Source organism: Coloeus monedula (genome assembly GCF_965178545.1).
Source record: "Coloeus monedula genome assembly, chromosome: 9".
In the NCBI taxonomy this organism is placed as follows: domain Eukaryota; kingdom Metazoa; phylum Chordata; class Aves; order Passeriformes; family Corvidae; genus Coloeus; species Coloeus monedula.
In genome coordinates this window covers 15,606,948-15,628,107 of record NC_138789.1, presented here as the reverse complement: position 1 = coordinate 15,628,107, position 21,160 = coordinate 15,606,948, and the positions used below count along the sequence as shown (strand labels likewise).

Sequence of the window (21,160 nt, the reverse complement as noted above, 5' to 3'; positions counted from 1 at the left end):
TCTAGTCCAAAACAGAGTGTACGCCCTTTCAAATAATCACCACAGCATGATGCAGTGCCATACTCTTACACAGTACGTGAGACCGTGGGATGTGATAGAGCAAGATAGCACAAAAGCTGAAGCATACGGGGCAGTTTACATTTAAACTATATCTCAGGAAACTAAATCAAGACAAATATTTAGGAAAAGCAGCCCTGCTTTTCCAAAACAGCTAAAGCCCACCCCCGACAGCAACAGATACATGCATGTTTTTGATTCAGAAGGTCATAGGAGAACGTAATTGATTTAACCCCTCATTTGCACCAAAGTCACTCAGGTAAGAATTAGACTCACATGAATCAGTCAGTTCAGAGGCTGCCAGGCATAAAAGAGAAATATAAGCTAGAAGAATAGTTTCTTTCCAGATCGTGCATGTCTGCAATTGTAGTAAAATGCTTCCTTTGAAAGAAGTTCAAAATAAAGAAAATCTTCAACTGATTAAATGGCAGAGCTCTATCTGGTTTTGTCAAGTCTAAAGCCAGCTATTGTAGCACTAGAGCTCATTTGACACTGGTGTACACGTATGTTTAATTATATTAGCACTGACCTAGACTTTGCTGGTTAAAACCATGGTTCTTTCAAAATACAGTTTGCAGTTGGCCATTTATTTACAAGTCCGAGTCTGGCTTAAACCAGACTACCTGGAAAAAGAAAAGCCCTTGAGCACAGGGAGATTTCTGCAGTGCCTTGGGCCACAAAAGGGCCGTTCCTGAAACCCACCAGTGCATAGTGCATATCCTATGAGCTCCCACAGAGCAGGGATATTTGTAAAGGCAATGCTCAAGGCATAAATTACGCATGCCTGTGCTTGGGGTACAGAGCATAAACAAACTTTCTTCTCTATAAACGAGAAGCTTGGCAGTAGCACTGACCACCAGCTTGGAGGACTTGAGGTTTTCTGGGGTTTATTTGACTCCTTTTAAAGAACACACATACAAAATGGGACCAGTCCAAGAAATGATACTCACTTTAAGAAAAAAAAAAATCCATTAAAAAGTTGCCCTTTGTTCCGGTTGAAGAAATATTTAGAATTTGTAACAGTAACAACAATCAGTAGAGAGGCCACATTTTCCTGATGTACAAGAGCAGATCAGAGAACCTACTAATCAATTAGCCCGGCCACTGATGTATAAGTCCTACAGCACACCATGTTATACAACCTGCAAAAAAAACTTTTCTAAACTCCACAAACATTTCTCAGGCTAGGAAGGAAAGAAGCACTTGTTCATTGAATTGTTTCTTGTAGGCCAGAATGGAGTTGATGGTTAAGATGTTTCAGTCATAACACACACTCACTCACAAAGAACAAGATGCAAGACTGAACAAAACCAGAAATGAAGTTGCTGACAAAAACATGCACTTTACTTAGCAAAGGTTCAGGAGAAAGACCTAATACCTCCCTTGTGATTTCCTTGTGAACACCTATTCCCATGCAGTACATCTACCAATCCTCCCCTCCAGCCTCCATCTGGTATTTACTCTCAACAAATTTACCACATTAGAGTAGAAGACATGTGGATTTTCCCCTCACATCCTACAAGGGGAAGATGATTGTGACTGTTTTGTTCAGGCTGTAACTGCCTCCTTTGCTGGCACCTCACATGCACATTAAGAAATCCCTCTTTTCTGCTCAACATGCAAGATGCAAACAGTCCCAGAGGGAGCAGAGGTTCAGATCCTGGATAACTGTGCACAGCTGAGCTTATCTGCACAGCGACGGGCAGAACGAGGCATGCCTGCTCTGCCTGCACTCCACCCTGGCTGGACAGGGGCCAGATCTCTGGCAGAAATCCTGTCACCCTGCTGGCAGCGAGCCTACGTGCTGCACCAGTCCTGAGCACGGCTTACTGGTGTAGGTCCATTCTTCCAGCAGTGCAGCTGCACAGCGCCTGCCCGCACACCCTGCCAGCCTGGGGCATGCTCCTCTGTCAACTCTGTTTGGAGGGAAGGGGTACACAGAGCTGCTCTGAGCTGCTCAGTCTAAGAAACCAATGCTTTGGGGGAACTACTGCATTTGATAGAACTGCTTTCAGACCAGCCTTGTAAAGGGGTACAGCCCTGGAAATCTGAACTGACGACCAGAGTATCAGAGGATGCTCCACTGCAATGAGCCCACACGTGCTGTGAGACTGCCCATGTACAAGGCATGCTGAGGGGTAAATAACCGAGAGGTTACTCCAGCTGTCTCATTTTTGCCAAGGTTCATATAGGTGCCTGTGTAGCTGTGTCCTGGGCCCATATTGCCTTTCCCAGCAACTCAAGACTCCCATGATCACCATTCCTCTTACACATGCTGGCAATATCAAACCTCAATCCTCGTGCGTTGACATTGGCTTATCTCTCCAACCACTGATCTGGGTGTAGTGCCATGCCCAGCATACACTGGCACGCCTGGACGTAGTGCCAAGTGAAAGGAAGCCTTATTCCTAGGTCACAAAGTCCACTGAATGCTCAGCCTGTACATGGCACAAGGCAGCTCCTTCTGCCACCTTGTCTGCATTTATGCTGTACTTTAGTCTATTCTTAAACCATGTGCACCACTGCAATGATGGAGTTATTTCCTCAATATTCATTAACTGCATTTCTTTCTAGCCCTTCCTACTGCACCTGCAGATCTGCCCCAGTCAAAGAAAGGTGGATGCTGCTACAAGGTACTGTCACTTCAGTGGGAGCTGCCAGAGCTCTCCTCTATCCAAATTAGCAGCTTTTAGCTCCCTCACAGATCCTTCCTCTTTGTCTTCCTGCCTGCCTGCCACTTTTCTCTGACTAGAAAGCCAGTTACTTTCTCTATGTAGTTTAAATCCTAAAAAAGGCGTATTTACCACTCTGAAAAAAAACCAAACACAAAGTCCACCCTAGGACGCTACTAATCTGATTGTTTATCACCTTCACACCACCTACTCATATTTGAAAGCCAACATGAAACCACAGCTTCATCCTACCTGAGCTTTACTGTCGTGCTGCTCTGCCCCCCACAAACCCCAGGATCAGGCTTTGCCAGTTTCCCACTCCAGCCTCACACCCTGTTTCTGCCAACCTCACCTGCATCAGCAATACCAACATCTTGCCAAAATCCATTCTTTTCAACATCCAATTAACACATCAAGATTGCCTTATCAGCTCTAAACATGTACAGATATTCTCCTGTGTCTCCATCCCCATCAAACTCAAAGGGTCAAAGATATCTTCAGTTTATCCATCCTAGTGATGTCACAAGCTTTTAATGCCTTCTCTGCTGAGAATCTAAGTGCACACACACAGCCATCCTTGGGCTTTTGTTTAACTTTGGAGCATGTAACCACTTAATCTAGTTAGGAAATCCTGGCTCCTACCACAATCAAATTTTAGTTGCTTAATGCCTTTAGAGGATGGAAAGCAGGTTAGGCAGTTTTATAAGAAACAATTAATAGGTATATATTTTATGATGGCAAATGTTTTGAGAATTCAGAATTCGAGAGAATTGTTGAGTATTGAATTATTTTTCACTTCCAATTAATGTTTTAAAGGAAATCAGTGCAGACCCAGCCTTGTTTGATACTGTGTAGTTGTGTCCATCTGGAACATATTCAATACAACTTCAACATTCTTGTTTCCCATATCATCCATGCTACTAATGAGTAACATGTGCTCTGCTGTAAGAAGGTAGCAGAAATGGGAGTAAGACACTAAGGGGGATAACACAACAGCCCAAGACCAACTCATAACTGTGATTGATTTTATTCAAATAGTAAAGGGTAATGTACTTTCTGTTGTATTTCCATGGTGATTTCTGCAGTGTTGTCAGCTGAAAAGCACGAGCAGCTCCCGCAAATTGCATGAATCTGTTCTGGGGGTTCCACAGCACATTAGCATGGTTCCCATATGCCATAGCAGAGGGTACAACCCACACCAATAGGATTGAACACTCCTCAGAAGAAGGACAGATTTATTCTAATTGTTTTTTGAATGAGAGAATGACACTAATCTCGTCATTATATGTAAAAACAAAAAAATCAGAATCCAGAATATTGAGGAGAACAAGGGATCTCTATGCTGTCAGGTACAAAGTAATATAAATTACTGCGGATCCTGCTAGAATTCATCACTTTATGCTGAAAGGCACATTAAGATGTGGAGGAGGCTAACTAAAGCAGAGATTTCAGTATGCCCAAATGACAGACTTCCACAAAAGTTCTTTCAGAGAAGGTTAATTTAAGAGCATTTTCTTATATCTCTTAGTGACAATGATGGCTGAAACAAACATGCTTTTGAGCAACAACAGGGAGGGAAAGCCATTTTCTCTTGAACTAAAAAGCTTCTCAGAGCACTTGAGCAAGACTCAGCAATAACTTCTTCCCATGACCTTCACCACTCATTTCTAAAGATACAAGTGCATGGGCGAAGGGCCACTGTTCTACATGGAGCAATTGTTACCACCTACACAAACTTCTTCTCATAAAGAGTTTCTCACTGAGGGAAGCATTTTTACCAAAAAATATACTCAACAGTTGAGGCAAATAAGAATTTACAGAGAGAAGTGATACCTATCCCTCCCAGAGAAAATCTAAGTCACTACTACTTATTCAATATGGGTGGCTCTCTAACAGTAAAAACTAAATTCCTTCCTGCATACCCCTTCACAAATGACCACCTGGAAAGCCAAATTCCTAATAATTTGAATGTAGAGAATAATGGACAACCTCCACTATTAATATGAAGAGCAGCTTTTAGTACAGATGACTATGAAAAAAACAGCTTCACACTCCTAAGCAAGCACTTGAGCAAGACATCTCTGCTCAGGACCAGTTAATTCTGGCAAGCAGCCTTGAGAGATGAAAAAGACAAGATCAGGTGGTAGGAAATATTACATGGCTTTGTGTTGAGAGGCAGTGGCATAGAGGAAACCACAGTGTTTCTGCTCATGAAAAGAAGAAGCACCTCCATGATGATCAGCAACCACAAGTGGATGGGCTCTCCAAGACTACTCCTGGATTACACAATTTTCCTCTCTGAGTAAGTGTGACTGCCATAAGAAAGATGCAGGGCAGAGAATATCAGACCTTCTTACTGGCCAGGAGGAAGACTAAAGCAGATGACTGTTTTTTACATTTGTATAAATCTAGACATTTCCCTTCAGATCCTTAATTTTCAGGGAGTTCTTTTACTGTCACATCTAGTGCATGTTTTTCATGGTGGAGCTACTTTTGACTGAATTAGCATTGGGGCAAGGGTGAGAGGTTTAAAATTGCAGGGACAAGATTCGTGAACATGGACTAATTTTGCCTATTTTGAAAAAACAAACCAATCCAACCAACCAAAACACCCAAGATACCAGACTCCACAGATACCTATTTGAATTGAACGAGCTATAAAACTTCTACTGAGAAGAGAAAAAAATATATCCTCAAGAAATATCCAGTACAGGTGGCAAGATTTGTTGTAGAAGGAGTTAAAACATACAAGCTGTACTAACTAAAAACATGTGCTATTGCAAAAACTCAGCAGAGGCTTCCTATTCCAGCGCTCTGAGCTCACTAACCTCCAGGAGCTCCATGACACCATCCCTGCACCCTTCCCCTTTCTTCAAGGAAGAAAAAAATTCTCTGGAACTACGCATTAACCTACATTCTTCACCTTTACACTGACATCTGGTGTTACTGCTATGTGCAATTAGACCCTTGCTCCATGGGCTGTCTATCCCCAAATACTATCCCCCAATTAATTCCCATTCCACTATTATCAACTCTGCCCAGACTTATTCCATGTATGGACCAAACTATGCAGACATTTCAACACAGTAGATTACACTTAATCTGCCATGTCTTTTGATCCTCTGTTTTCTGCAGTTTTTCTAGACATTTCTCTTATACATAGTAAAGTCTATCTAATATCATCTGCCTGCCCACTGGGAATCATTCAGATGGCATGCCCCATTGCCTTTCTAGGTTGCTGTTATGCTTGGTACAACTCCTGATGCTGGCTTCTCCTTCTAAGTAAAATAATTTTTTATGCCTCTCTGGTGGATGTGTTGCAAAACATCCACTCCCATGGCTCCCAGCCACTGGTAAAAGCACAAGGTTTATCACTGTTTAGTAGAGATTATCTAATTTCAAGCGTTACCTGCATGGACCTCACAGTTTTTTCCATGTAGGAAAAAATTTAAATTACATTTTTAAAGGAGAAATTCCTTCTTCCACTTTTTGAAAAATAAGCGTCTATTGATCTTTTGTCCTTATCAGGACATTAAACTGGTACAAGTTTAATTGGAAAGCTTAACTTTCAAACAAAATTCAACTGCTGTAGCAATGTACTGCTACTCAGAAATTATTAATTAAACCTAAGCTATCCATTTCATGAAAAATTGCAAATTATAAAGTCATATTTATTCATTACACAGCAAAATTCTATTTCAATACCGAAGCAAGCAAGGCAAAACTAGGCAATATCAATCAGTAGTATCTTGTTTAACAAAAGAAACCCCAGGTGTCTTGTTTATACACATATTAAGCTAATTAAACAGAAAAGGCAATGAATGAAAAACCTGTTTGGTTTAACATCCGCTGAGCACAGTCTTAAGGCATTACTACCCATGAGGCATAATCTTAGAAAACAAACATCTGCACCTGGAAAACAAAGAAGTCTTTCAAAAGCAGATGTACTCTACCACAGAGCTACATTTTATGTAACCTCTGCTGTACTTCTTTCTGACCAGAAGTACTGTCAGAGCCCTACCTTCTCTTGAGGTTTGCAGCAAAACACTGCGCACAGGAACTCTTCTCTAGTATTTTTCCATGCCTGAACGTGCAAACTCATCCACACATGCTCTTACTCTCTCTTCCCATTCCTTCTCCCAAGCAAGTATTTGGAAAACATTTCCACTAACATAAGAGCATCTTTTTAATCCCTATAAACAGAACAGCATGAATGCATTGACTTTCATTCAAACACATCCAGAAAGCACAATTTCTGTTTTCCATGCCAAAGAACTGAAAACAAAGTGGTCCACCAATGTTTCAAAGAGGGTTGTTGACTTTTTCCCTTTGTTATACTCAAGTACTAGAAAAAAAACCAAAGTTTCAAGCACTTAGTCTAAAAATCAAATGCAGGTGATTCTCTTGCATAAATCCTATGTCCCATGAAGCACTCCTTCTTTTTTAAACAGTGATCAGTGTTAGTCAGCCTGAGGGCTTCCCTGCCCCCAGGCATGGCTGTATTTCAGAAACGGCTGACTTGCATCACAAATTTTTATCAAGACTGTAAAAGATACAAAATTATTTCAGATAACAAGCAGTACCTAAAACACAAAGAAACATTGTGCCTTAACAGCCTTAATGGAAGAAGCAAATGTAGCACTCAATTTTCATTACTCTTAATGGATGAAGTTGTCTTCAGCACAGTGATTGTACAATGAGGAAGAAATGAATAAACACAAACTATTTCTAAAATTCCTTGTTCGTTATTCCCAACAACAATTAAACATCATGTTGTAAAAGTCTATTTTCCCTAGAGATAGCCCATAAATTGTCTCAGATTCACCCCTCTTTACCATAGAAAGATAGGAAGTTGAATGGAAACAATGAATGGAAGTGCACTTTTTATCAGAAAACTACAGGAAGCATTCTGCTTGGTTTACACGAGAGCTCTGTATTGGGGCCAAAAGGAAAAAAAAGAACCTGTATAAAAATTTAATGCCTACTTAGAGCAAAAATAACTCAAACAGGTTTCAAAACCATTGTATTTTAAAGAAATCAGTATTGAAACTCATCAAACCATCCTACCTACCCACACTACTGCTTTTACTGTATTCCTGAAATTGGGTAAATTAAAGATGGCAGAGAAGGAAATTCCAGATTTCATAAAATTAGTTTCAGGAGGAAAAGACAGAGAACCATACTTACTTTCACAATCAGCCATACAAGAATTCATCAAAGAGCATGCACAAAAACACACATGTAAACTTCACTAATCTATGCTTATCCAAGGAAACGCCTTCTGAGTCTCTCTAAGCAAAATGTTACCTATTTCAATTGGAAATATATACTTCACTTCTTTGTATACTCATGGCCATTCTTGAAAGTGCTGATACAAGTTCTAATGATTTTCAAACCAACACAAGAAGTGTTGGAATTCCATGTCAGGCAGTATCAATAGTATAGATAAAGGTACCAAAATACACAGTAATAGTAAGATTATAGAAAGCATACTTTCTGTATGGGGGCAGCAGTAAGATTTTTGGCATAGGTGGATTTTGTTGTTTGTTTGGGTTTTTTTCACCCTTTCTGAATCATATTTATTAAAAATATCCCATGGCAGTTTTTCAGAATTGCAAGTAGCTGTCACATGCTTAATCCTTACTGACTCTCATTTGGAACTACATATGCAGCCATCTTTTGCCCAAAAATACACTGTGTTATATTGGTTGTCCAAGGGGCACCACCACACAGTGAAAAGAGTTTATATCTTATCTGGTGACTAATGAGGACAACCTCAATGAGATCAGGACAGATTTAGAGGTGCCTCATGTTTACTGCTTCAGGGGGCATCCCAATCAGAGTTGATAGCTACTCTTGCAATTTAGAAAATTTTCCAATTGCTTTTACTGAATCTATTAGACACTTTACAAACATTCCTAAACAATTACAGGATTACACAATTCTACAAACCACTAACAGATTTTCCTTTAATTCATAACATTAGCATTATTTTTGATAGGTTATCCAAGCTTCAAAGTGAAAGCGTAGCCGAAGTTTTCCTTTTATTTAATTTCTTTTACCTGGCCCAAGCTGCTTCCTTTTCTTCACATACATAGACACACTGAACTTACAGGAGCTCTGTTTGCACTTTTTTTTTTTTTAATCACCTCTATGAACTCCTTTCCTTCTCCATAGTTGGTCTTCTTTCTTACCCAACCCCTATTATTCCATTCAAACATTCCTACCTAGTCCCCTAAGCTTCATCAGCACTCAGCATTCCCTACACCTGCATACACATGGCTCTTCTTTCAATAAGATGTCTTGCTTTTATCTGTCAATTCAATTATCAGCAAGTTGTATTTTGGTCTTCAGAAAGGGAACAATGAATTCTGGATGCTGGTGCATATGGATGCAAGCACATCTGGAGAGTTAGAGAGAGGGGATTTCCTTTCAAAAATATCTTTTTGACAGCCACAGAAATGCAGAGTACCAGATGGTACAGCTGTCAACTCAACAGCAACTTCCTGCAATCATCATCTGCTTTAACTTTGTCACTGGGCCCAGGGATGCATGGGAGCCTTGCCATTTGCGAGTAGCCCATCAGAAGAACAGGCTAGCAGTCACTGCCTCTAATACTTGGGCAGTACTGAAGCTTGTGGATTCTGCTTCCAACACCAGGCACTCAGTGAAAAGCAGCTGGAGAACACTTTTTGGTTTGGGGTTTGGTATTCCCTCCCCTTAGTTCTGCCTGTCAGAAACTGACATATAGGTGCTTCACTCAAGCATGAAACTTTACAAGCCTTCCCCTGCCCCCCCTTCCTAGTCTCAGCTTGCATGTCAGAAACATCACTCCATACTAAAAAAGGGAACATCTGCTCAGTGCTGTGTGTCAGGGAGATCTGATAAAACACCGCTGCTGGACGCAGAGTCAGAATGAGAGCAGCAGCACTGAACCACGGGATCTGCAAGCTGCCAGTCACACCAGGACACGCTGGGGCTGCCTTTCCCAGCTCCTCAGCTGCAAAAGGTTTGAAAATCCTCATCAGTGAACAGGACCCTTCTTAAAATAAAGAAATGTAGCTTTGTTACTCAGGCTTTCAGCTGCAGCAGTTGGCAACTGCTTGCCTCAGTCCTATCAAATGCAGGGGGGATCTCAGAAGCAGCAAAAGCCAAAGGGAAGGAGAAAAACTTGGGGAAAGATGGCTCCATAACTGAAAGCATACCAGCTTTTTCCTAATTAAAAATAACAAGATTACAAGTTCAATTGAAGGCTGAATTCCTGTAACTGACCCTTTAAGGATGAGTTCACTATCACTAAATGTCTCACTGAACAAACCTTGAAAACTGATCCTTATCAAGTGCTTAAGCAAGACAAAGCTTCCCTCTGCAAAACACTAAAAAGCTTCAGTCTTGTCTTGAAAAATACAAGAAGAGATACTTAAAAAATAAACTAAAAAAAGCCAAAAACTACTGTACTGTACCCCAGCCCCCACTCAGTTACCAATTGCTTCTCGCCCTTTGCTGTAGAATCAGCAAGGAAATCAACCCTGGAATATGCCCTGCTACAGGTTTTCTCTTCAGACTTCTGAATATTTATCTGGTTTGGTTTTAACTAAGAAAGGCTCTGTGCTCAAAATTTTTCAAGGTTCTGTGCCTAAAGAAGACAAGGAAACAGCAGGTTGGCCCCGGTGCTGAAGAATGCCCCAAGCCAAGGCAGTTGTGGGCACTGTGACTTAATGCCTGGATATGATTTGAAGGTTCTCAGAAGCACCAGCCCAGCTGCTGGACAGCCCCCCAGTCCCCAGTGGCTGTTTGGCAGGTGACAAATGCTGTGCCTGGCACCCGGGGCACAGCTCTCAGCTTCACGTACACAGGGTGCCACATCATCCAGAGGGAGATGGACCCCAGTGAACAAGTCTGTGGGATGGCAGGTTTGACAGACCTATACCTACACAGCTATTTCTACAGGTAATGAAAAAACAATAAAACCTAACCCTGCAGGTTTATGAGACGGGATGAATCACCCAACATCTAACCACAGCCAACCCAGGACTCATTCTCTCCACCTCTCTCCTCCTTCCCACCAACACTTTCCAGCTACCTTATGCCTATTTTGATGCTGACCAAACCTGCCTTCCCCAGGAGCTGATTCAACTCACTAACATGACAGGAAAGTAACCCAGCAATAAAGAGACTAAGCAGGTTTCTGTTGGCCTTTGGTGCATTGGAGAGCAGGAAGGAAGGTTTGGGGAGTACCTATGCTGACTGTCACCAAGGGCACTGGAATAAACTGCACCCCTGTCCCTACTATGGGCTTATGCTAGCTTGTGAAACCTCACTGACAATGTGAAAAGACCTTCCTAGAAGGAGATACTGTTGATTTTAGAAAATATGCTGAAATGCAGTTTCCTTCTAGTCCATGATAAGCACAACAGTGAGACAAACTACCATTTTTTATTTTCAAAAGCTCCTCATGCGCTTTCACTTTGAATAATTATTTCCATGGTGGAGAACACAAATAGTCACAGTTTAACAAGTGCTCTGATTACCAAAAAGGCTTAATGAAATACCTCACTAAGTTCTATGTATGACCATGTGTGTTTGTAAATATATTTACACACACGTTCTCCATAGCTATTTCATCTAGATGTTGGCAAAACATTCAGTGGAAGTGAGATCAACCACACGTTAGTAATATAAAGGTATTTGTTTTGCTTTTGAAAAGCATGCAAGAGACTGTTGTTTTTTGACATAAAAACTTTTCCTGAAGGAATTTAATTTCATTTCCTCAGCACTACTATACTCACCATTTACAATGACAGACATTGCAGTCATGACACATGGTCTCTTAAAATTGCTTTTTTAATCAGTGTTCCTGTAAGCCCACTCTTAACACATCATATGAAATGTAAGACTGGAGCTACTGCCTTTATAAGTGGTAACCACATTGCACTTCAGCACTCCCCTTCCTGTGGTAAACTCCTGGAAACTGCATTTACAGCTGCACTGTGAAGAATCACCTTAGATGTAGCAGTATTAGACCTGATGTGGGAGAAGTCTGAACTGGTTTAATAATTTATTAAATGCATACACTGTCACTTCAATTCATTTACATATTTAGGACCTCATGGCACAGTCCTTCAGATACCGTAAAGTTATTTATTATTGTTGAATTTACATAAAGCTTTTTATTCAGACAGAATAATTTTTCAAGGAGACTGAAGGAGCCATACAATTCTTTTACCAGCTTAGCTCTCAGTCCAAGTTAGACTTACCTCTAGCTTTCAGGGTGGGGTAAAAGGGTGAGGGTAGAAATGCTGGGTTTTTTTTTTTTTAACCTAAAAATGAGGATCAAAAAGTTTTATTTACTGTTCTGATTAAACAGATCCTGGGTAAATCCTGTCTGGTTTACAGATTTTCATCATCTCAGGTACTGCTATAGAATCCTTTTATAGGACAAGATGTATGTATACAGGATGCTACAGATTTGAAAACTGCTGCAGACAACTTCTCTGTGCATTCACCTTGCAAGATCACTGTTCTATCTGAAGACCTAAAATAATTTGCCACACCACACACAGCCTCACCTACATAGCTAATGAAACAGGGTGATTTGCTAAAATATCACAGTATGTCCAGGGAGAAGTTTACAAATATGTAGGTCAATATTAAAACCCAAACCACTAAAAACCTGAAAATTATGATCTGAAATGTCCAATCCTTTCCTTCAAAAGCAGCAGTATGGTCATTCTAACACAGCAATGTAGCATCTGCATCTATGCAGTGCATGGACATTTGTCCTGGACTTCCAAACACGTGTAAACTATCCAATATCAGTAACAGCAGCTTTAACCAAGCTCCGAGATCCCAGAAAGTCCTGAACAAACAACCAAACTCCTGTTATTCTGTCCAGAAGAAGATTCCAGGCAGAAAGAGAAGACATGGTGCAAAAGAGCAGACTAAGTCAAGAGGCCTTCTACACTTACAGAGATTGAATATTAAATACAGATGAAAGCCCAAGTGTTCAAAAGTAGATAAAAGTGGGATCTGCAGGTATTGTTCCTGCATATATTTCAATGTCAGCATCTATTCCACCTAACTGACTGTTGGGGTCATGCCAAAATGACCACCTGGGCAGGTACCTGTCTTAAAGACACCAGCCTCTCCAGTACAGACACGTAATCAATCACATCCATCTTATACAGAGCTGGGAATCATCAGCCCAGAATCTGAGTGACCAAGAAAATAATCCAAATCCCTTGCCATGATTGGGTTTTATTGTGCATGATGACTTGATACACAGGTTTGTTGCCTCAAAGAAGGAGAAAGCTTTCTACAGGAGAAAAAGCACTTCTGATTCAGAGCAACTCTGAAACCATCTAATCATGAACAGATATATCTATGGTTTTTAACGATTGAAAGGCTTAATAAAAAAAAAAAAAAAAAAAAAACATCTTCTCATCAGTACTGTCCAGAGGTTTGTTTGCTGGGCACAATATCTGTCCACATCAAGAGCACATTTTTTCTCATCTTCTGCTGCTACTTCTATAAAACTGTAAATGTTCAGACAAGTAAAGTAGTAAATAAATAAAGAGACAAGTAAATAAAGAGATCTTCTCTGCAAGTCAACTGCTTTTGGCTTATAGCTAGGAAAAGCAGAAATCATCTTTGTTTTTTCCTCCCCATACTGGAAGAAATTGAACTTTGCCCTCTCAATAAGACTGACTCAACAGGATGAATGGAATACAAGCACAGAGATCAAGTGGCCTCAGAAATCTCTATTTTGAACATCTACACAAAAAGGCTGACAAGAAGCAGCAAAAACAATACCTTTTAACGAGCTCAGTGCTTACACCACACTCTTAACAGAACCTGTTTTCAAAGTGTGATGTTACATATTAAACTCAGCTGTTACTCTAATATTTACATGTGAAAAACAACCAACTCACCTTCCACTAGACCACAGGCCATTCCACCACAGCTCAGTGTTGCCATCATCACAGTGAAGTTATCTCAAAGTAAGATTACTTAAACCAGAAATTCCAGGTGCATAAACCTAGACAAATATTTTTTCAGAGTATTTTCAAGAAGTTGAGGATCTGAGACTTTTGAAATGCTTGGCGCCAGTTTCCTAAATGCATAACAATCATTTAAAGTGCAGCTTAGCACTTGAGATAGATGGTTTGCACAAACATGGCTCCACTGCTGTATTTCTCCCTTTTATAACCTGTTAACGTTATTACCACTAATTTATAGGGCAAAAGAAATTTAGCAGCTGAAAATGCGAGCTTGTCCTTAGGCAAATAATTTGGTGGTTTTTAAATGAGACTTCAAATTAACCCTGCTTACCTAACACAGCAGGTTCTCCTTGAACATTTTACATGAAAAACACGAGTTAAAGTTTATTCACCTCTTCCTTTAAAAAAAAAATCAAAAAAGGCATATTGCAAAACACACTTAATGGAGGAGAAACTGATGGTGGGACTACGTAATCATACACCTAGCCAGAGTGCCACAGTACAGCATATGCCCCATGCCCTGCCTGATCTTCCACTCCTCTGAACTCAGCAGTTCAAGCCCTGAAACACAGTAAAAACCATACATGGGAAATAACAGGCACAGACCTAAATGGAATTAAAATCTCAGAATTTTTTAAGGAAAATTGGGACTGGAAAGATTATTTTGGATCAATTGCCAGGAAAATGGACACATGTTCTCTCCCCTTGGAACCACAGAATGATAGAATGGTTTATGTTGGAAGGGACCTTAAAGATCATCTATCTCCGATGGCCCTGCCATAGGCAGAGACATCTCCCACAACCCCAGGTTGCTCAAAGCCCCATCCAACCAGGCTTGAACACTGCCAGAGATAGGGCATCCACAACTTCCCTGGGCAACCTGTTCCAGTATCTCACACCACCCTCAGAGAAAAGAATTTCTTCCATATATCTAACCTAAACTGCTTCTCTTTCAGTTTGAACCCACTACTCCTTGTTCTGTCATTACACTTCCTGAAGGAAGAGTCCCTCTCTGGATCTCTTGTAGGCCCCCTTCAGATACTCTCAGGCCTTCATGCAACCTTCTCTTCTCCAGGCTGTACAGCCCAAACTTCCTCACCTTTGCTTCATAAGGAAGGTGTTCTAGTCCCCTTAACAACTACGTGGCCTCCTCTGGACTTGCTGATGTCTCCAGCCTGTTGGTGTCCCTCTGGATGGCATCCCTTCCCTCCAGCGTGTCAGCCACACCGCACAGCTCGGTACCATCAGTGAACTGGCTGAGGGTGCTCTCTTCCAGGCACTGCATCCTACCAGTCCTTTCCGCACAGGCTGGGAGACTTCCCCAGCTGAAGCCAGCCAAAGGCATTTACAGGTGGGGAGGAGGTCCTTTTGCCTCCTCCTTCCTGCCCTCCCCCATGTATCTGTGATAACCGTGAACTGTACAACACAGACTGGATAACAGAAATCACACTATTTCCTTCCTTTCCTTCACAGCCTTTGCCTTCTACTCTTTCTTTTCACAGCTACCATTTCTTTTCTCAGTCAAACCCCATCTTACTTCCTTCAGTCTCTACAAGAAAAGTGACCACAAACTTACTGGTTCAGACCACTGTCTTGAATATGCATCAGGGTGTACAAGAACACTTTTACTAGTCTTTGTTTCATATCTTTTTTTCATTATAACGTCTTTGGGGCTGCATCACGTGGGCCTTCACAATCCGTTCTGTTTGACTCACAAAGCAGCCAAGCTTGGCTGTTCCTATCTGTATAAACACCACATGTCACTAGGTCATCACAGCAGAAGTCCATGTAGTAGGAAGATAAAACACATCAGGCTTGTAAACACACAAGTGTTAACCCCTTTGACCAGATACTACCAAGTGTGCAATCACAGTGACATCCAGCCCTGTGAACCTTGTATGGAGCCAATTACAGGCACAGGAGAAAAAGAAGCATATGCACCAAAACAGTTTATAAAAACAGAAGTGCTGGTCTTGAAAGACAGAGCATTACCACCAGAAAGCTACCTATATTTTTAGGTGACAAATATATTTTGTTTCAGAAAAATATTGCTTTAATTAAATACTACCTGTGCTTGTGGTGAGCTTTTCAATAAAAAATTACTTTCTTTGTAGGCATCCTATAGCTATGCTGTAGCGCTCAAATCAAGAAACTTTTGTCTTTTAGGGGTTATTCTTTCAACCTAAAATTGAGTTTCAGGCCCCTTCTTGTACCTAGGTGCAACAGAATTCCAAAACAAACCTATAAGCAGTAATACAACATTAAAGAACAGTTTTTTGTTATGTCAGAAATTATTTGCAAGTTAAAATGCATTTTATACTTACCCAGTTTTTAATTAAAATCTAATTTGGGGGCTATGTGAGTATTTCAATATTTCTTTGCCCCTCCTAAACTGTAAGGTTCTGTGGGATTTTTTTTTTTTTTTTTTCTTTTTAAACCTTGGGTTTGGGTAGTCCACTCTATTAAAGAAAGTCTAAAGGGCATTACCCATACAAAGAGCTGAAGGTCACTATCCAACTGGGCTCATTATCTCATTATATGGTCTACTTCAGTAATGTGTTTTCTTCCTGGATGTGATAATTAGCTTTCTTTGTTTCTTTGTGTTTCTTTGTTTTTAACAAAAACTTGGAGATACTGGAATCTTTTAAGGAAATGGTGAATCATTTTGGAAGGCTGTGTGCAATAAGAGTAAAAGTTACGACCCTTTCTAGTTCTTAAAATTTCATGGCCTCCACTTCCCAAAGCAATCTGCTCTTGGATCCCTGTTTTTAGGAAAACAGCTCCTAAAAAAGTATGAGTACCAATAAACTGAAATTTTCTGGTGAGAAACATCTCAATATGCAGATGCAGAAAATGAAAATTCATTCTAAATAAGCCACAAAATCCACAGAGAGACTATGTGTTTCCCTTTCCACAGAGGACTGAAATCATGGTAATATACTCACAGCTTAATCAGGTTAGGGCCAGTATGTATACTGTAACACAGCCAAGTCCTGGAATCATTACCTTAAACCCAGAATACATGCTAAAGACTTTAGCAGCACATGCTGCCTTCAACTCCCATTGAAATCCGTAGGTTCTTGCAGGGATGTTGAGGTTTTATTACCTCACAGGGTCAAGCTCTTAGTCCTTAATCAGGCAAGAATCCAGATGAAGTCCATGGGAGATTTGCCAGAGAAAGGACTAAATGGAGAGTGAGAAAGGATGACTCTAAACAAGTTGGGAGCAGATCTTTATACAGAGCAGAGAGCTTGCATATTGTACGCCTGATTCATAGGGAGTAATTTAGCTCACGCAGATGGCAGCCACATGTAAAAAGATTTGGCCGTACATATCCTATACTTGTGCCTCGTCCTCACTGAAAAGAAAAAGGCTCATCAGCAGACAGGCATCAGTTCGATCACTTAAAATGTAAATTTTCACAGAATCAATCCAGAAATGAGATTTTTCGAAACTGTTACAGTAACATAAAGGGATAAATATTCACCTGTAAAATAAAATACTTACTAACTAACATCCTTCGGGTTCTTTTCTGCCCACCAGCAATAAAACAAACCCCATGCCAAAACAAAATCATTCTCGATGAAAAAGTAAAATTGCTCACTTAGGAAATGTCTCTCAAAAGGCCATCTGCAACATCAGAGCTCTGAAATGAATCACTCACTAATGTATCTCTTTCCGTTCCCCGTGAGGTAAAGTTCTCTTTAAGGAGTTTCTTACTAAATGCCACCACTCACTCATCTTCTTTCTATCTAGGCAACAACTCACACTTTGCTCACTACAGCCCTTCTTCCCTGCCAAAACACCAAAAGATTTTCTTCTCCTTGACTTCCTTTTGCTCATTTCTTCCCTTATTAAGCACATGCCCCTTGTGTTATCCTACAGGATTTCTCCCCATATAGTTCTACAAGGGCAACTGAAGAAACAGAGATGTGGTTCTACAAGAGTTAACCGATTCCATATTTTCTTAATGTACTGCCCAGCTGCTTGTTAGCAGTAACCAGAAGGAGCACACACGTTGGCAGTTAACTGCTGAACGCATTTTCAAAACTAATAAGAAGCTGAAAACAATTCATGCTCTGGACATGAGTACAGCATATACTCCCAGGCGAGCAGCAGATATAAAAGGAGAACTGAGATGGCCTCCATATGAAATCACAATGGCTCTTCTCCTCAAATAATCTTTTATTAACTTTTTTTTTTTTAAGGGAAGTTGGGGAAAGGAGTTTTAACTCAGGAAATAAGTCATTTGTGCCCAATGCTAACATAGCCTCTATAAGACATGTATCTTAGTATCATTGCTGCATGGAAAAAAGTCTCAGGGAACCTCAAAGCTGATTCAGGTTTCACAAAAATATAAAATGTTCACACGCACATCTGAAGTACTTCCCTTTCAGAGACCCCACAAGTGTAGAAATCCATCTTTCTGTATGGCAAGGGTTCAATTCCCATTTAAGGGCTTGCATGAAGGAAGCATGAGCCCCCTGGACACTACAGACAACAGGGAACACATGGAACTGACTGCCAGTGATGGAGGACAATTCCTTGTCTTTTCCAGTACGTGAAAACTCCTGTTGCTCCTTCTTCAACAAGCAAACAAACAAGACTTCAGGAAAAATATGCAGGTAGATTCTGTAAAAACTAACCACTAAACACTAACTAAATGTAAAAGTGCAAGATCACAGAAGCTTGCTTGTCCCCTGACTTAACTGGAAGCAGATACCTCAGTGAGCAGGATAGCTTTTTGCTTCCAACAGAAGGAACAACCAACAGCCCAGCCCTATATATGGGGTAAGCATTGAGAAACCTTTCAGTGAGACTTTCAAAGTGACTTGGTAACACTTACAACAGCACTATTTGTTTTCAAGTACAGTCAGTAAAGGATAGTGTTATTCAGAAAACAGAGACAATATCCTGGAACTTACTAGATGCAAAATAACTTTGCAGTGCAGTCAGCAGTCTGAGGGGCCTCATACACGCTTTGCAAGCTTTCAAACAGTCCCCCAGAAAGGTGGGGGAATGAGTAATCTCTCTTCCTGCTAAATATTCAAAGTACACATAAAAGCTATCATTGAGTCAGCACTTGGTTGTGGCAATTCATCTGGTTTGCTGGAATTTATAACAGCCTGAAAGAGGCCACTGCTATGCATCTTACATAACCCCCTCCCTTTTTTTTTTAATTACTACTATTATTTTTGTAGAATACCATTTAAGCAACCCATTTCAACATATTTGTGATTAGGAGGTAATAATCAGGTTTTGATTTTGGGGAAAAAACAAGAGCTAGGGACTGAAAAAACTTAGATATTAAACAAGTGGCATCTTAACACACACAAAAAGCCAAGCAAAGAAACTAACACAGGGCCCAGCTAAACTATATGGTTGGGTAGAGTTTAACAAGCTCAAATGTTTCAGGCTTGCATTTGCTTACACTGTAGTATAACACACTGACTGTGAAGGGTTCCAGCTCACAGTCCAGAGAAAGACTGTTGCCCCTCATTTATTGAACAGTTTTCATAGGAAAAGTATAAAAGTTTCACATTGCACTGTACTGTGGCACATTTCCTTTTTGTAATGTATTGCATATCCCTGTAGGAAACTAGCTGGCAAACCCTTGTTATGGGTAGAATTACATAAGTTATAAGAACAAAAAAAAGTGCTTCTGTCAGCTTTTTCATGTGCTTTTGGGTAAGGATGTATAGCTATGCCAGTAAATCAAATCGTTTTGTTGCCATACGTTCCAATTCTGACAGGCTATGTTTTACTTTGTGGTTATGTCTGACTGTGCCACCAGGTGAACCATAGACCAGCTTGCTCAAAATACTTGAGCAATACTTCGATATTCTACTTCTGTAAGAGGAAATTCATTTTCCTCTAGTACAAACATGAGCTGCTGCAAAAATGGGAGGCTCCACTACCCTTGCCACTCACTTTCAAGGGTCCCTTATTTGCTCTAGCAATCATGATGGTTCAGAGAAAACCAGCCACTTCTAGGACTTCAAAAGCTCTCATGTGAGCACACAGGAGCCAGGCTTATTTTTCCTATTAGTGGACCAGTGGTTTAAATTCATTGAATGGAATGGAAGTTAACACCCATTCTTTCACTAATACCTCATGAGATCTGTCTGTGGTAATTTACTGTCCCTACAATGCAGAGGCAGTCTTAACATTACACTGCAAGGCAAGTTACTTGGTGAAGCATAAGCCTGAGTGTATCCTGCTTTAGAAAAGCCACCGCCCCCTACTTACCAACTGAAGCACGGTATCAACATTTTCTAATTGGATACAAACAACTGAATAACAAACACCCCCACTCCCTCCCCCAAGGACAGCACAGACCTGACTCACACTCAGAGAACCCAGGCAGAGCAGTTCGACAGTCGCACTACTGACAGCCCTACCACCAGTGCCACAAGTTTGGCTGGAAAAGAACCAAGTTCTTGTTGAGGACAAACAATCCTTTTCTCTGGATAACAAGGCTACAGTAACTAATTGAATATATTCAGAAATATAGCACCGAAGTGTACTCTAATCTACCAGCTTTTAAATTATGCTTAATATTAACCATTAACAGTTCAGTTAGTCCCCTTAGACAGTTTACTGCAGTTTTCATTCATCATAAATGCAGAGCGACCCCATATGTCACCCACTACCCACTGTTCAGCCATTGTATGAAAAAGAAATGTTTATCTTTAAAGCTGCCAATGTAACTGCACCGTTGCATTTAAACGTTCTTTGAGATCATTCAGGATATTACAAAGATGGTTGTTTAAAAAGTCTCTTCCAGCTGTTCTATGTGTATATTAGGAGCATTACAAAGGCATCAAATACTCATTACTGATGAGATCATCCTAACTAAAAAAAAACATACTAATACACATCTTGGATACAGACAATTACAGTGAGGTATTGAACACAGGAGGAAGAACATACCCCCAAGTAAAGAGGGGAGCAGAGAACATCACACTCATTGCAGGGTCCCCCCAACAGTGAACAATAGCATGATCTCCCTTCACTGGCACAACAGCCCCTGCACAGCAGGTTCTCAGTAAATCTCTCTCCAATGCCACCAGCCGTGGCCTATTTAACAAAATAACCCAGAGGACCTAACAAGAAGCAGCTTTGAAGAAAAAGCAAACAAACCCATGTGTCGCCAGTGGAGAAGGCATGCCAAAAGACTTCAGACAAGAACACGAGTTTTGTTACCATTTCAGGGCATGAACCCTAGGATTAAATCCATTAAGAAAGATGGATCTTTCAAATTTCTCCCATTAAATCTTCCTAGAGAGATACTGCTATACAACTGTATCAGGATCAGACACCTACTCATTGGTTTAGAATGGAATTAAAAGGAAGAAGACACAGCAAATCTGCAGAAAGTTATGGTCTGAACATGAACCTGTTCTGTCTGCAGCATTTGTAGCCCACCAA

General features: G+C 40.6%; 1 protein-coding gene across 1 annotated transcript in view; it reads right to left on the bottom strand.

The window, feature by feature from the left end:
• Positions 1-21,160, bottom strand: part of TGFBR3 (transforming growth factor beta receptor 3) — a 115,946-nt gene that overhangs the window by 70,914 nt on the left and 23,872 nt on the right. The window lies entirely within an intron of this gene.